Below are 15,771 nucleotides of genomic sequence, written 5' to 3'. Positions count from 1 at the left end.
GTTCTCTATGATGTCAATCTGGTTTTCAACCTCCCAAGAAAAAAGCTGCAACTGAATGCATACAACCTTGTACTCCAGGAGGCTCCCTGCACCATTAGGAAAAATATCTGAAGCTCAGGAAGGAAAAGTTAGTGAGTAACTTCAAGTGAAAGTGTATTTTTTTTTCTTCTGGTCAGCATACTAGAAACCCTGCTGAAGGACATAAACAGAGAGATCAGGCTGAATGACTGAAAACAGCAGCACTCAGGGGAGAGAAGGCCAAGAAACAAGAGAGAAGAAAGATTTTTTTTCTTTCCTTTAAACTAAATTTATAACTCTGTGTTGGAAAGAACAATCAAGAAATTGCTTTCAAGACGAGAGAGCAGGGAATTGGGAGCACAGGGGGGAGAGAAAGAGACCAGAAGAATGTTTTAGGAAATGGTCAGTGAATTTGGTTCTTATGAAAGTTTCACAGCAAGGCAGAAATGTTCCCCTGTTCAGGGGGCTAGGGCAAAGCCTATGCATCACTTAAGCCCCACGGAGTTTAAGGGGAATGTAAGCGGTGTACGAGGCCCACGCTGTTCCCCTGTATCTCGGTAGAATTGGATATAGCCATGCACGGGGCACATGGAGGATTTTCTCAAAGCACTCTAGGATCATGGGTTCTGAACTGGGACCCCCTTTTCCATGCTGTGTCCATTTGTGGGTCCATTTCTCATGTAGCCAAGATCTAGCCAGAACTCTGCTCCATTTAACAACACGGGAAGGGCAGGAGGATACTTCGGTGTGATGCCTAGGTTGAGAATCTCGGCTCTCGGGCATCTCCTAGCCCTGCAGTGAAATGGCCAGAGGCAGGAGTGGGAGGACAAATGTTCCAGCCAGGTTGCTGCTGCTGCAAGAATTGTGTGGGGAAGATTTGGCAGGAGGAGAGTAAGAGGGTTCAGCAAAAAACAAATAAACCCGGCTGCCCCACGTCCCTGGAGCAGCTGGATCTGCCCATGCCCTGATTATCCTGGGAGAGGGAGGAAAGGCAGCAAGTTATGAACTCCCCTCATCTCACCAGAAGACAGCTATTGATAAAGAGGGCGTCCAGAGTTCTTCCCTGGGGCTACCCAGCAGGAGCATTGCAAGCAGCCAGAAAAGTGGCAGTCTCAGAGGTAGCCAGGCAAACATGCAATCTGTGTGGCCAAAGTTTCCAAGTGTTGTTCAAAGGTAGCCTTAAGGAGAATGCATTCTTACAGTTTAGCCTGGAGGTAACAAGGTCTGCAGAGTGGCACAGAAATTTCACAGGGAGCCCAAGTGAAGCAAACGAAACTAAAATAAACCCTCACAGTGGCTTCAAGTTAATGTTATTTATTTATGTATTACAGTGATTTAAGAACAAAACTCACCACAGCCCCTTCAGACAGCTTAAATCCTTCTACTCCCATATTGGAGCACAAGACTCCATGCACCACTTAAATCCTTCTTAATCCTCTACCATGGTGCTTAAAGAGGGAATAGGACCCTCTGCACTGGTGTGAATTAAAACAGACAGGGCACAAGCACAACTGGAGGGAAAAAAAAATCCATACGAGTAAATAAAAAGCCTTGAAAACATTCTGCAAAATTCATGAGGCTCTATTCTTAATTATTTATATTACAGTAGTGCATAGATACCCTCAATGAGATCAGGACCCCACTGTTCTAGGCACGATAAAAAACACACAGTAAGAAACCCTCCCGGTTCCAAAGAGCTTATTAATCTAAATAGTACCCTATTCCTTGGACCACACTGCGTCAATTGGCAGCTTTGTGAGGGGATAAGCTGATTGGAAGCAACTAATTGTGTCATTTTTAACTGGTGTTCTTCTTCAGGGATAATCCTTTTCCATTGTTGCTTGGTTGGCTTTGGAAAAGCTTAGTTGGAGATGATACTGTAAATCTCCTCTGGGCAACATTCCTAATCTGTTTATTATTTTCATGCAAGAGTATAGCTCTGATACGATGCCTGACACCACAAAAATGCTTAATTATGTTATTTCCCTTGGCGGGGAGGGAAGGAGGAAGAATCATAGCCATTGTGAAAGCTACAGCATTGTCAATGGAGAACACACCTTTGATAGAAGTCAAAGGAATGCATTAACAAGGGGCAATAGGCCCTATTTAACAGGCCAGTTTTGGTATTGGAGGAGATGTCTTTTTGGAAGATTATTTTGGAAATACGACCTAGACGTGATTTTAGTCCTCCTTGACAAATATATGAGGTGATTTTCTTGCCTGAAAATATGTCCGGTATAATGCAGCCCTCCATTATCTGAAGTTAGCTGTTGGGAGGTGGGCTGAAAAAAGGTGCAGAGCCTCTGCTCTTAACATTTGCCTGTTGTTCTGTCCCTTAGTTTCACCTCATTACTGGCTCCTATCTCTATTTCAACAAGGATGCCACTACCACTGTCCCCAGTTTGCACAGAGTGCTGCTAGCCAGAGTTCAGGGAAGGCAATAAAGGGAAAAGGCAGAACATATAAAGTTTGAGTCTTCTCTCCCGTCGGTATAAATCAGGAGTAACTCTGTTAAAGCCAATGAGATTCACAGGTATGAAGGGGAGTGAATTGGACCTATAAACATTCAAAGAGACACAGAACCCCAGTGGTCTCCACAGTACAGGATGATATCAAAGGGAAGATTCATAGGGTGTTGTGTTGGGGTTTTTTAACTGAATGATCCTGCAGTGCTGGGAAAGTCACGTTCAGCTCCATTATAGATTAAGTGGCAATTTCCACTGCGCATTCCAACGCTTGCCATTCCCATCATGGTTTTTATTTGCAGATCCGAATGGGCTTTACCAACATTAATGAACTCAGACACACACGACCCCCCTGAGCAGTAGGGTAATGGTGGTATTGCCATTTTACAGATGGGGAATGGAGGCAAAGAGAGATTAAATGACTTTACTGTAGATCATGCAACAAGTGTGTAGCAGAGCTGGGAACTGCACTAAGATCAAGGTGATGACTTGATGACTCCCGTTCCTTGAACCACTGCAACCAAGAGGTTAACTTAAACCCCTCCATTCCATTGTATTGTTTTTTATATCTCTGTTATATGATGGTTTTTTAATCGATCAGTCTCTCTTAGGTACTTATGCAGATAATGTATTTATCCTCACAACACCCCTGTGAAGCAGGGCAGTGCTATTATCTCTATTCTACACAGGGGAACTGAGACTTAGTGACTGGCCCAAGGTCCCACAACAAGTCTGTGGCAGAGGAGAGACTTGAACCCTGGTCTTCCAACTGCTAGGCCAGTGTCCTAGTACTGGTATAAAGCTGAAATAATGAAGAATCAGGCTCTTTAGACTACCAACAAGGGGCAAAAATTCCCTTCTTAAATATGCACTATGGATCTGCATTGCATATGCACTATGGATCTGCATATGTAAGTACATATACTGCACTCGTTCCCTGTGCAAAACTTTCTACCAATATCCATGGAGAGTACACAACAAGAGTGCATGAAACAGAGCATAGTTCTAGCCTGCCAGGTATTGCTCTATGAACTCACATGTGACTGGAAAGAATTTGACTCGAGTTGGCTACAAATGGTTCGCCCCCCCAACCAGGAAAATGTTGATTTTTCTTGGAGAGAGGGGTGGTAGTTCATAGGAGGCCCTGGCTGTGGTGCATCATGGGAAATGTAGTCCAGTCAGGGAGGGTCGCCCACAGAGAGGAATGAGGACATGAGGCAACCAAACTACATCTCCTATGATGCACAGTGACAGCATATCCAAATTGATATTTTCCGGGGGGAGGGGAGGAGAAATCAAGGTTTTCCATAGGAACCACTTTTCATGATCAATCATGTTCTTCCAGAAACCCAGCTTGCCACCAAAAACAGCTGACAGAAATTTTTTTGACAGCCCTAAATTTGCCAGTAACTTTTTGCCGCTGTGGCACTGTGTTCACCACTCCAGCACACACCCACGCAGATCTCACTGGGTATGATTTTTGTTTCACACTGATATCATTCTGGAGTGACTTCATCGAAGTCAAAGGAGTTATACCAGTGGAGGGAATGGGAATCAGATCCATTTTCTTTAGTGGAAGGTGTGCAGAATTTTAGCTATTTGATCACCTTGACTTGAAACTAAACAGCCACAAACCTAGTTTTCTATGTGGATGTGACCAGGAATAGCTATAAATCAAGCTTTGAAAAACTCCACTGCTACTCTTCTTAATGGCTGGATGGAATTGCTGAGCTCATAAGATAGATTTTATGACACATTTCTGGAAGGGCTCCCCCGCCTGTCTCGTTCTGCTTTTTTAAAATGCTCTCGTGCATTGTTCGGGTCATTTTAAGTACTGGAAACCACAGGTCAATGGTTGTTAGAATTTCCCAAACAGTAAATAAAAAAAAATTCTTATTAACTCAGCAATTCCATCAAGCACTAAGGAAAGTATCAAAAGGAGTTATTACAGAGCACCAAGACACAGACAGATATATGACATCGTCCATCACAAAGTGCTACTACAGTACTCACTTATCGGCCCTTGCAGGGCCGGACAGAGTCGCATTAAGCCAGTTTCACTTGTTCAGTTTGCATAGATCTTGGAGGATCATGATAAGATATGGTTACTTTCCCCCAATAGCTATCTTTTGTGGATCTCCTTTCTCAAGGCCGAGTTCTGCAAGGTGCTACCCAGTGACTCCGTCAAGCCCTCAACTCCCTTCAACCAGCCACAGGAAACACATTTTTCCCCACCCTGAACAATTAAAAACCTTCCCCCCAAAAAATTTCCAGTTTCCCCATTCTGAATCAAAATTTGTTTAGTTGCAATTTGAAGCCAAATTTTTGTTTTTGTTTTGCCACTCCACATGAAATGAAAATATTTATTGTAACTTCAAAATTTTCCATTGCAAAACTTCATTTATAAAATGGGGGAAATAGCACTGCTGTGCCACACAGAGGTGTTGTGAGGATAAAAACATTCAAGATTCTGAGGCACTCAGGTATTATGGAGCTAGGTCCACGTAAGTACCTTAGATAGGGTCCTCAAACATACTTTTCCATGTGAAAACACAGGCAATGCCAATACTGAGCTATTCCGGCATCAGACAAATACACATCTGGGTGAAAAGTAGGTGTTCCCAGCTCAGTCACAGTTAGAGGAGATCTTGGTGCCACAGTATGAGGTAACTTGGAGGAACAGACAGCCTCATTATTTACTGAGGATGACCTCATCCTCTCCCTCATCTTCTGTCGTTGAGGTGATGCACAATCTTGGGTTGCTCACACATCTGCGCCTGCACAAGATGGGCACCCAAAAAATTGAGGTACTTATCGTCATGAGCCTCTTTTGAACTTGACAGCTGAAGTGACTCACCCAAGGTCAGAGCAACGTTGGGAATAGAACCTAAAACCAAAGCAGTGGCAAAAATGGGGACAGAACCAATGGCCATGACCTCCTGGTGTGACACTGTGGCCAAGAGGGCTAATGTGATCCTTGGATGAATAAAGAGGAGAATCTTGTGTAGGAGCAGAGAGGTTATTTTGCCTCTGAATTTGGCACTGGTGCAACTGCTGCTGTAATAGTGGATCCAGTTCTGGTGCCCACAGTTTAAGAAAGATGTTAATAAATTGGAGAGGGTTAACGGAAGAGCCACGAGAATGATGAAAGGATTAGAAAACATGCCTTATAGGATAGATTCCAGGAGCTCTATTTAGCTTAACAAAGAGAAGGTTAAGGGGTGAGTTGATTACAGTCTATAAGTACTTACATGGGGAACAAATATTTAATAATGGGCTCTTCAGTGTAGGAGAAAGGTATCCAATGGCTGGAAGGTGGAGTTAGACATATCCAGACCGGAAACAAAGCATGAATTTTTAACAGTGAATGTAATTAATCTCTGGAACTATTTACTGAGGGTTATTGTGGATTCTCCATCACTGACAATTTTTAAATCAACAGGGGATGTTTTTCTAAAAGAGCTGTTCTAGGGATTATTGTGGGGCAGTTCTCTGGCCTGTGTTATCCAGGAGGTCAGACTAGATGATCACAGTGCTCCCCTCTAGCCTTGGAATCTATGAATCTAGGTTACCCTGCACCTCAAGGCCCATGGCATTAGTATTCCAGATCAAATTAAAATAAGATACTGTATTTGTAGGCTAATATTGTCACAAAAAAGAAATGTACCGAGAAGCTGTAGATAGAAATAGCATCAGTTATTACCTGCACCCTCCTTTAAACATTACTAGAGCCAGCACTTCGATATGCAGCTGCACGTTACTAACATGCTGAGTAAATGAAGGTCAGGCCACGGAAAGATGTCTGCATTGATCATGTGCAGTTTGGTGTAGCACAGCGATTGCTTGCACCAGGGGGCCATTTGATTCTATTCTGAAGCAAGACTTGAGCTTATCATGTAAGACTTGACACTCCAGTCCAACAACAGAGTGGTGGGACTGCCCTCCCTGCTGTTGGGAGCAGATATCCTTCTGATCTGACACTGTGGATCTGTTTTTGAAGGGTAAAAACAACAGTGAGCGTTCGGTTGGCTGTGTCTGAAAACGAGAGAGAAAAATCCAATTGCTGTGTTGGGTATTCCCCTTCTCCCATCAGAGACTCCAAGAGCTCAGATCTTACTCAGTGAAGGGATTTATTGCAAACCACTCTTTTTTTTTTATAAAATGCACTTGGTGGATTAACCAAAACAGGACATTAAGTGTATCTACATAGTAACTATTGATCTGTACATCAATGGATAGAGTATAGACCACCACATTCCACTGATACAGAACAAAACAACGACCCAATCTCTGCAAGCCTGGCATATGCCAAGTCCTGTCAAGCTTCATTGAGAGCTGCCATGTGAGCAATGACAGCTCCCATGTGTAAGATTTTGCTGGATTGGGGCCAAAATAATCTGTCTGTTTCTAGGTGGCGCCAAGTACGGAGGTGGGGGGCTCAGTTTAAAAGCCTCACACCGCATCGTCAGAAGGGCAGGTGGCATACCAGGGCTATGCTCCATAGATGTTAGACCACAGTCTGTAATGAGATCCAGCCCTTTGCTGCTCTCAGAAGGCTCAAAGAGGCTGGGAACTGGTTAGCAGAGAATTCCCCTGTCAAAAGGGAACTCCCTGCTAGCGTGCACATGCGGGATCTGAGCCCTGTGCCTTTGCAGTTGGCAAAAGGGGAATGTCAGGAACAAACAGGAAGCAGGCAGTGGACATGGCAGAGCTCCACTATGTCTATGCTCCACGGTTGTAGGGTTCAGTGACATAAATTAGAGCTGCAAGGAAACTGGCCCTGAGAATCAGGGAGTCAGAATCTCTCCCTGACACCCCATCCCTACTCTCCTGCACTGAGCAGAGGCCAGCCGCAGGAGAATCAAGCCCAGCATTTGCTCCTCCAATTTGCCTACTATAAATCAGGAGTAAAGCCACTGAAGTCAGTGGAGTTAAATATATGTAAGAGGAGATTCAGTCCTTCCTGGATGCATCCAAATGAGGATTTATTGAAGCTACGACGGAAGCTGTAGGATGTAGCATATATTACCACACGGTCTAGGGATGTTTCTGCAATTTCAAAGGATGATTAAAAGATGAAACCAAATACAGCTTTAGCAGAGGATCTGAGATCCTACAGCACCCAATTTAAATCTGCGTGGGAAAATTTTGATGGAACCGTTTTCTGTAGAAATGCTATTTCATCGACACCAAGATGTTTCACAGCACCATGGCGATTTCAATGACATTTAAAAAAAAAATCAAAATGTACCATTACAATGGCGCTGAAAGGTTCTGCTTCAATGTTATTGGAAAGTTTAAATAATTTAAACTATTCAAAATGAAAAGTCGTTTTTGAAACAAAAACATTGATTTTTTTTTTTTTTTGAAATGTCAAGCTCAGAAAGAGATGTTTTGATGGCCACAATTTTCTTCATAATATTCTATAGGCAATTTCGGTGTAACTTTGAAATCATGAAAGTTCACAAAAAATGGGAAATTTTGGTGCCACCTCTGTATTTGGCACTGGTGCAACCGCTGCTGGAATACTGTATCCAGTTCTGGTGCCCAGAGGTGAAGAAGGATGTTGATACATTGGAGAGGGTTCCGGACTAAGAATAGACACAAGAATGATTAAAGGATTAGAAAACATGCCTTACCATGTTAAGCTAAATAGAGCTCCTTCCGTCTAACAGAGAGAAGGTTAAGGTGTGACTTAATTGGTGATGAGTCCATTGGTTATAGATTAATCTAATCTAGAGAGGCTAACTTCTTTGGTCTTGACTTCACTTAATAAAAATCACCAAGCACCGTATACATACAAGCCAACCTAAACACCAGCTTCCCATATAGTTAGTGTTGGTCCTGCTTTGATCAGGGGGTTGGACTAGATGACCTCCTGAGGTCTCTTCCAACCCTAATATTCTATGATTCTATAAAATTTGTTTAAAAAAAAACAAATAAAAAACCCTACTGAAACAAGACGCTCCACTGCATATAATCATCCCTATGGGGAGAGGATAAGAAAGAACAACCAAACACGAGACAGGTCAATCACCTTGCGTAATGCACTCAGATGCGACAGTGATGAATGTCATGTAACAACCTAGACACCAATGTAAATAGGTAGCAGATCATTGCTAGAGAGGTTCAGCAAGAGGAGTCAGAAGGCAAAAATTTGCTCCTGGGTTTCAATACAGAACTTTCTGCTTCACTGAAGACATCACAAACTACATGGATGTGCTTAACAAGGCACTGGGGCAATTGGAAGATAACACTGATACAATTTAGATAAGCAATTGAGTTTATGGAGCAGTCCAGACAATCTATGATCAGTTGCAGCTGGTCAGCTGGGGGCGGGGGGGAAACAGCGGAGAAGCAGCCTGACCTTTGGAAGAGAAAGCAGAGATTCAGAAGATGGGCAAAAGCTGTGTGGATACAAGTATGCTCAGCAGAAACCCCCATACTCTAGACTGCACTTGATCAGTGCCCACTTGCCTACTGAAATCAATGGGAAACCCATGTGTGAACTGAAGGCAGCACACGTGGCCCTGATTTCCTAGGGGAAAAATAATTGGTAGACCAAAGCAGGGATAGAGGCATATTGCAACTTCCCTACCCAGCATCAGCCAAGGGCTAGTGAGACCCTAAGTGATCATAGAATCAGAGAATATCAGAGTTGGAAGGGACCTCAGGAGGTCATCTAGTCCCACCCCCTGCTCAAAGCAGGACCAATTCCCAACTAAATCATCCCAGCCAAGGCTTTGTCAAGCCTGACCTTAAAAACCTCTAAGGAATGAGATTCCACCACCTCCCTAGGTAACCCATTCCAGTGCTTCACCACCCTCCCAGTGAAAAAGTTTTTCCTAATATCCAACCTAAACCTCCCCCTAGGGCAACTTGAGACCATTACTCCTTGTTCTGCCATCAGGTACCACTGAACAGTCTAGATCCATCCTCTTTGGAACCCCCGTTCAGGTAGTTGAAAGCAGCTATCAAATCCCCCCTCATTCTTCTCTTCTGCAGACTAAACAATCCCAGTTCCCTCAACCTCTCCTCATAAGTCATGTGCTCCAGCCCCCTAATCATTTTTGTTGCCCTCCGCTGGACTCTTTCCAATTTTTCCACATCCTTCTTGTAGTGTGGGGCCCAAAACTGGACACAGTACTCCAGATGAGGCCTCACCAATGTCGAATAGAGGGGAATGATCACGTCCCTCGATCTGCTGGCAATGCCCCTACTTATACAGCCCAAAATGCCGTTAGCCTTCTTGGCAACAAGGGCACACTGTTGACTCATATCCAGCTTTGTGTCCACTGTAACCCCTAGGTCCTTTTCTACAGAACTGCTTCCTAGCCATTCGGTCCCTAGTCTGTAACAGTGAATGGGATTCTTCCGTCCTAAGTGCAGGACTCTGCACTTGTCCTTGTTGAACCTCATCAGGTTTCTTTTGGCCCAATCCTCTAATTTGTCTAGGTCCCTCTGTATCCTATTCCTACCCTCCAGCATATCTACCACTCCTCCCAGTTTAGTGTCATCTGCAAACTTGCTCAGAGTGCAGTCCACGCCATCCTCCAGATCATTAATGAAGATATTGAACAAAACCGGCCCCAGGACCGACCCTTGGGGCACTCCACTTGAAACCGGCTGCCAACTAGACATGGAGCCATTGATCACTACCCGTTGAGTCCGACGATCTAGCCAGCTTTCTATCCACCTTATAGTCCATTCATCCAGCCCATACTTATTTAACTTGCTGGCAAGAATACTGTGGGAGACCGTAACAAAAGCTTTGCTAAAGTCAAGGAATAACACATCCACTGCTTTCCCCTCATCCACAGAGCCAGTTCTCATCATAGAAAGCAATTAGGTTAGTCAGGCATGACTTGCCCTTGGTGAATCCGTGCTGACTGTTCCTGTTCACTTTCCTCTCCTCTAAGTGCTTCAGAATTGATTCCTTGAGGACCAGCTCCATGATTTTTCCAGGGACTGAGGTGAGGCTGACTGGCCTGTAGTTCCCCGGATCCTCCTTCTTCCCTTTTTTAAAGATGGGCACTACATTAGCCTTTTTCCAGTCATCCAGGACCTCCCCCGATCGCCATGAGTTTTCAAAGATAATGGCCAATGGTTCTGCAATCACATCCTCCAACTCCTTTAGCACCCTCGGATGCAGCGCATCCAGCCTCATGGACTTGTGCTTGTCCAGTTTTTCTAAATAGTCCCGAACCACTTCTTTCTCCACAGAGGGCTGGTCACCTTCTCCCCATACTGTGCTGCCAAGTGCAGCAGTCTGGGAGCTGACCTTGTTTGTGAAGACAGAGGCAAAAAAAGCATTGAGTACATTAGCTTTTTCCACATCCTCTGTCACTAGGTTGCCTCCCTCACTTTGTAAGGGGCCCACACTTTCCTTGACTTTCTTCTTGTTGCTAACATACCTGAAGAAACCCTTCTTGTTACTCTTAACATCTCTTGCTAGCTGCAACTCCAAGTGTGATTTGGCCTTCCTGATTTCACTCCTGCATGCTTGAGCAATATTTTTATACTCCTCCCTGATCATTTGTCCAATCTTCCACATCTTGTAAGCTTCTTTTTTGTGTTTAAGATCAGCAAGGATTTCACTGTTAAGCCAAGCTGGTTGCCTGCCATATTTACTGTTCTTTCTACACATCGGGATGTTTTTTTCCTGCAACCTCAATAAGGATTCTTTAAAATACAGCCAGCTCTCCTGGACTCCTTTCCCCCTCATGTTATTCTCCCAGGGGATCCTGCCCATCAGTTCCCTGAGGGAGTCAAAGTCTGCTTTTCTGAAGTCCAGAGTCCGTATTCTGCTGCTCTCCTTTCTTCCTTGTGTCAGGATCCTGAACTCGACCATCTCATGGTCACTGCCTCCCAGGTTCCCATCCACTTTTGCTTCCCCTACTAATTCTTCACCGGGAAGAATTAGTAGGGGATACCTGTGCTTTAGTGGTCTCCATAGGGCTTTGCAGGAATCACAGGTTTGCCCCCCAGTCATGCCCCTCCCAACACATTATAAATCCTCCCCTCCTACAGCCTGACCATGGGGCATCTCTGGTCTGAATCTGCCCCGACTCCTTTGCCCCAGCTGGAGCAGCTTGGTTCACAGGATTATTCCTCCGAGGGCCTTGTACCTGCTGCAGTACAGCACCTTTGAGCAAAACGGGGGCCCAGGGCAGCAACGGATCGCGCCTCCAGTATTAACCAGCAGCAAGATGAGATACATCTTCGATAACACTTAGTGCTTTACAGGCCTGACTCAACACTGTGGATATAGTTTTACGGCGGTGTAACTCCACTGATATTTGGCCCTTTTGCCATGTGGTTGATCTTGAACAACTATTTACATCCCTCAGCCTAGGGCAGGATTTGACCCATATGTACATATCCATACACAATATATTATGTACATATTCTTGTGGATGCAATGGAGGTTCCTTATATTCAGGAAGGATGATCTGGTGGAAAGGACACAGTTTTCAGCCAGGTCTGTATCTCAGTGTTTCTGTAGGCTGCTGGCCTGTTTCCCCAGCCCAGGAAGGACTGACACTACACCCAGTGTCTGATTCAAGCTTTTCCCTCCCAGGCTTCACCTTGATTTCTTCCACTTAAAAACTGGTAACCAAATCCACATCAGTTGTCCCTCTTCCTTAACCAGGGGGCTTCTGCAGGGACCTATCTATTGCATTGAGGTTTCCACTCTACAGGCCATCTGCCTGAGTCATTCACAAACTGCACTTTTCTTCCCTGACCGTGGGGCTTCCTGCCAGAACCTTGCTGCTCCTAGCAGCTCTTGTCCAGTCCTCCCACAGACCATTTGCCTGGGACGCCTCCTGCCACAAGAGCCAACCCGCTCCCTGTAGGGCTTACACAAGCCCCTTCACCCCAGCATCTCCTGCAGAAGCTTTTCTGTTCCCTGCAGCCCTCTCTGCAGCTGGGCTACTTGCAGGCGCTTATAATCACCTGATCCCGAGCTGATCGGCCTCAGCTGGGATGTAGATGATACATCACAGGTGAGGCTGGACCCATCTCCCCTTAGAGGGCCAGCCACCCTGGGAGTCTCAGTTTCCTAACCATTAAACGCTGTGAGGATAAAAACCATTAATTATTGAGACACTCAGATATCATGGGGATGAAAGCCAGACTAGTACTAGATAGAATTCCATCTAGTTATTCTTTATCTGCATTTTTCACACCCATTCTCTCTCTCTCTCTCATATATATATATATATATATATATAGGTGCATGTATAGATCCTGGACTTGCAGCATTTTTCTAAAAACAGCAGGTAAAAAAAAAAAAAAAAAAAAAGAATAAGCAGATGTTGGCTCTTATTGGAAAATTCACGATTTCCCCACCCGCATTTGTAACCATTGGAGAACAGTCATCTCCCTAAAGGTCTGACACCTAAAAGCTTATTGAAGGAGAATATTCAGTCTCTCCAAGATGCTGGCTTTTTTGTAATGTGTCTAGTTGTATGAAAGAAGTGTTACATCTTGTATGAAGGAATGTGAAAGGATCAGTGATGTGGTGATAACAGAAGGGGGAGGGAGGGAAACTATCTGCATGCAATCCAGAATTTGTTTTGTTTAGATGAACTTCTTTTAAAGAAAGACACCTGGAAGCCAATCTATATCGCTCCGCAAACAGAAGCAACATGGAATTTCACAGCTGATCAATAAGCCGATGGACAAAAACAAAGGGGAGGAGGGAGCAGTAGGATTAGTGGGTATGAACTGGGATTACTGTTCTGTCCACTCTCTAATTTGGATAGTTACATTCTGTCTACCTACAAACATTTGGCCGATTCGCTTAATAGGCTGCTTTGTGCTCATTCCTGTTAGCAAACTCAGCTGGTAGAAAGGTGAATTTCACCCCAAGATAAGGTCTATGCACCACTTATGTCTTATTTTGACATTTTAGATGGCAATTAAATACTTATAGCTTCTGACTCGCTGCACAGTGGGTGAATAAGCATCTATCGCCTGGTATTTATAACACTCCCATCATCATAGTATCTAAGCTCCTCAAAACAATAAATAAATTTATCCTCATAGCATTCCTGAGATTTAGGGACTATTCTTCCCAATTTACAGATGGGCAGCTGAGACACAGGGATTTAGGGCTATAATCCTGCAAGCGCAATGCACACCTGTAGCTTTATTCACATGAAATCAGTGAGACTGCTTGCATGCCTCAAGCTAAGCATGTGGGTCAGCATTTGCCTAAGAGGACTATGGAAGTCTGCACGAGCTAGAAATTGAACCTGGAATTCTTGAGACATAGCCTTGTATCTTAATGAGGCTGCCCTCTGATAGCCTAGCTGATAACTGAACCCCAAAGATGAAGGAGCCCTCCTATGTAAATTCATTTAAAATTCAAAAGACTAGTCTCAGAAACTGGGGGGGGGAGGGAGTGGGGGGGTTGGCGCAGTTCTGTGCCCACCCCTCCTTCTGGGAAGGGTACTATCGAATATTGGTTGATCTGAATCAATACTTTGGGCCAGTCAGCCAGTCACAGCCAAGGTATAAAACAAGCTGTTCCTGGGAAATGCTATGCTCTTCCTCCTCTCCCCAGTTTCTAAACATATCCCCGTTACGCCCAATTCATTACACTTAGCATAAGATCAGCCATCACGCGTCTAAGCCACAAAAGTGCCAGCAAGGAAGACCTGAAACAACAAAAAAGCAATTCCAAAGAAAAATCTAATTAGTGGGTAAAGACACAGGGTGGCTTTTTCTGCGCCCTCAGCTAATGATGAAAACATACCAGGGAAAGTTTTGAGTGGTTATTAGCAAATAGAAACCCCCATTACTTTTAATTGAGGCCGACTTGCATCTTGCAAGTTTATTTGGTCAAAAACCCTCCATGTGAAGCCCTATTCTGAAGATGTCTACGCTCGCGTTTGTTAAAAGAAACGAAAAAAATAAACACATTAGCGAGAAGTGAATAAATACAAGTTCACTCACTAAAGTGGCTATTTAAGTCTTGGACACAGGTAATGGTAGCGTTAGCATAGTCTCGGTGTTTTTCCTTTATTGACTCAAGGTACTTTGTCCTGAGTAGACAGAGCTAGAGTACTGCTTTGGCAGGTGACACAGCAGTGGTAAGGGCCTAATCCAAAGCCCTCTGAAGTCAACAGGAGTCTGCCCACTGATTCCAGTGGACATGGTTAGGCTCTTAGCAAATCACGGGCAGTTTAAGGGATCCCTAAATCGTCTAGTCTGACCGCCTTTATACCACAGGCCAGCAATGCCACTCAGCACCTGCACTAAACCCAACAACCAAAATGAGACCTAGTATTACAGCCCACAGGAGACTAGACTATGATGTGCCGCAGGCAGAGAATAGGAGGGACCGACGGATGCCAGTGCCCAAGGTCCCCGCAATGGCAGGGAAATGGTTACGTGAGAGAGATCCAGATAATCCTGGCCCTCATCCACATGCTGCAGAGGAAGGTGAAACCCCTCCCTCCCCAAGGTCACTGCCAATCTGACCTGGAGGAAAATTCCTTCCTCACCCCACATATGAGGATCAGTTAGACCCTGAACCTGTGAGCAAGAACAAAGTTAGCCAAGCACCTGAATGCTCAGTGCCAGCTGAAAGCCCTGGCCCTCCCTGCCCCATGTCACATTTCCAGCCTTGGCCACCCCTAAGTGTGTTAGCAGTGGCACAATGCACAGACACACCACACAGATCATCATCATTGGGCAGAATGCACCTTGGTGCAGAACGCCAATGCAAGGGTCTTAGCATCATTTAAACTCAGTGGTGGGGTGGGATAACATCAGAATGGCTGTAACAAGGAACGTTGCATCCCTTGAATGCTGCAGAGTCTATCTCCAGATCTGGCTACCCAGGTATTTATCCTGCATTCATCAGGGGCCCGGGGAGAGGGCCCAGTGATTTGCATCTAACTCCCTGCACAATGGGAGGAGAGGAGTTGTAGCTACAACACTGGTCCAGAGACTGGAGCAGAAGCCAAATGGAGGAGGAGCTGTTCTGCAGCCAGACATCCTAATCTTTTGTTTTGGTGGGAGGAAGATCTTCACTTCCATATACCTCCTGCACTTAAAGCCAGATTACTCTAGAGCTGGAGGGCAAACGTTTTCCCCATCCCATGGGAATGTTTGAGATTTCAAATTTGTTTCCCCTTCACTAACTGGGATAAAAAGTTGATGTCTCAAAAATGTTTATGAGCTGAAACTCAGAATATTTTGTTTTGATTTTGACCTTTTTTCCTTTATTTAGTGAAAATTTACCAAAACTTCAAACCAAAAGTCATTTCAACTA

This window comes from Terrapene carolina, unplaced genomic scaffold (assembly GCF_002925995.2).
Source record: "Terrapene carolina triunguis isolate 2854851 unplaced genomic scaffold, T_m_triunguis-2.0 Scaffold53, whole genome shotgun sequence".
Lineage (NCBI taxonomy): Eukaryota > Metazoa > Chordata > Testudines > Emydidae > Terrapene > Terrapene triunguis.
The sequence above is the reverse complement of the archived record's forward strand: the minus strand, read 5'-3'. Positions refer to the sequence as shown.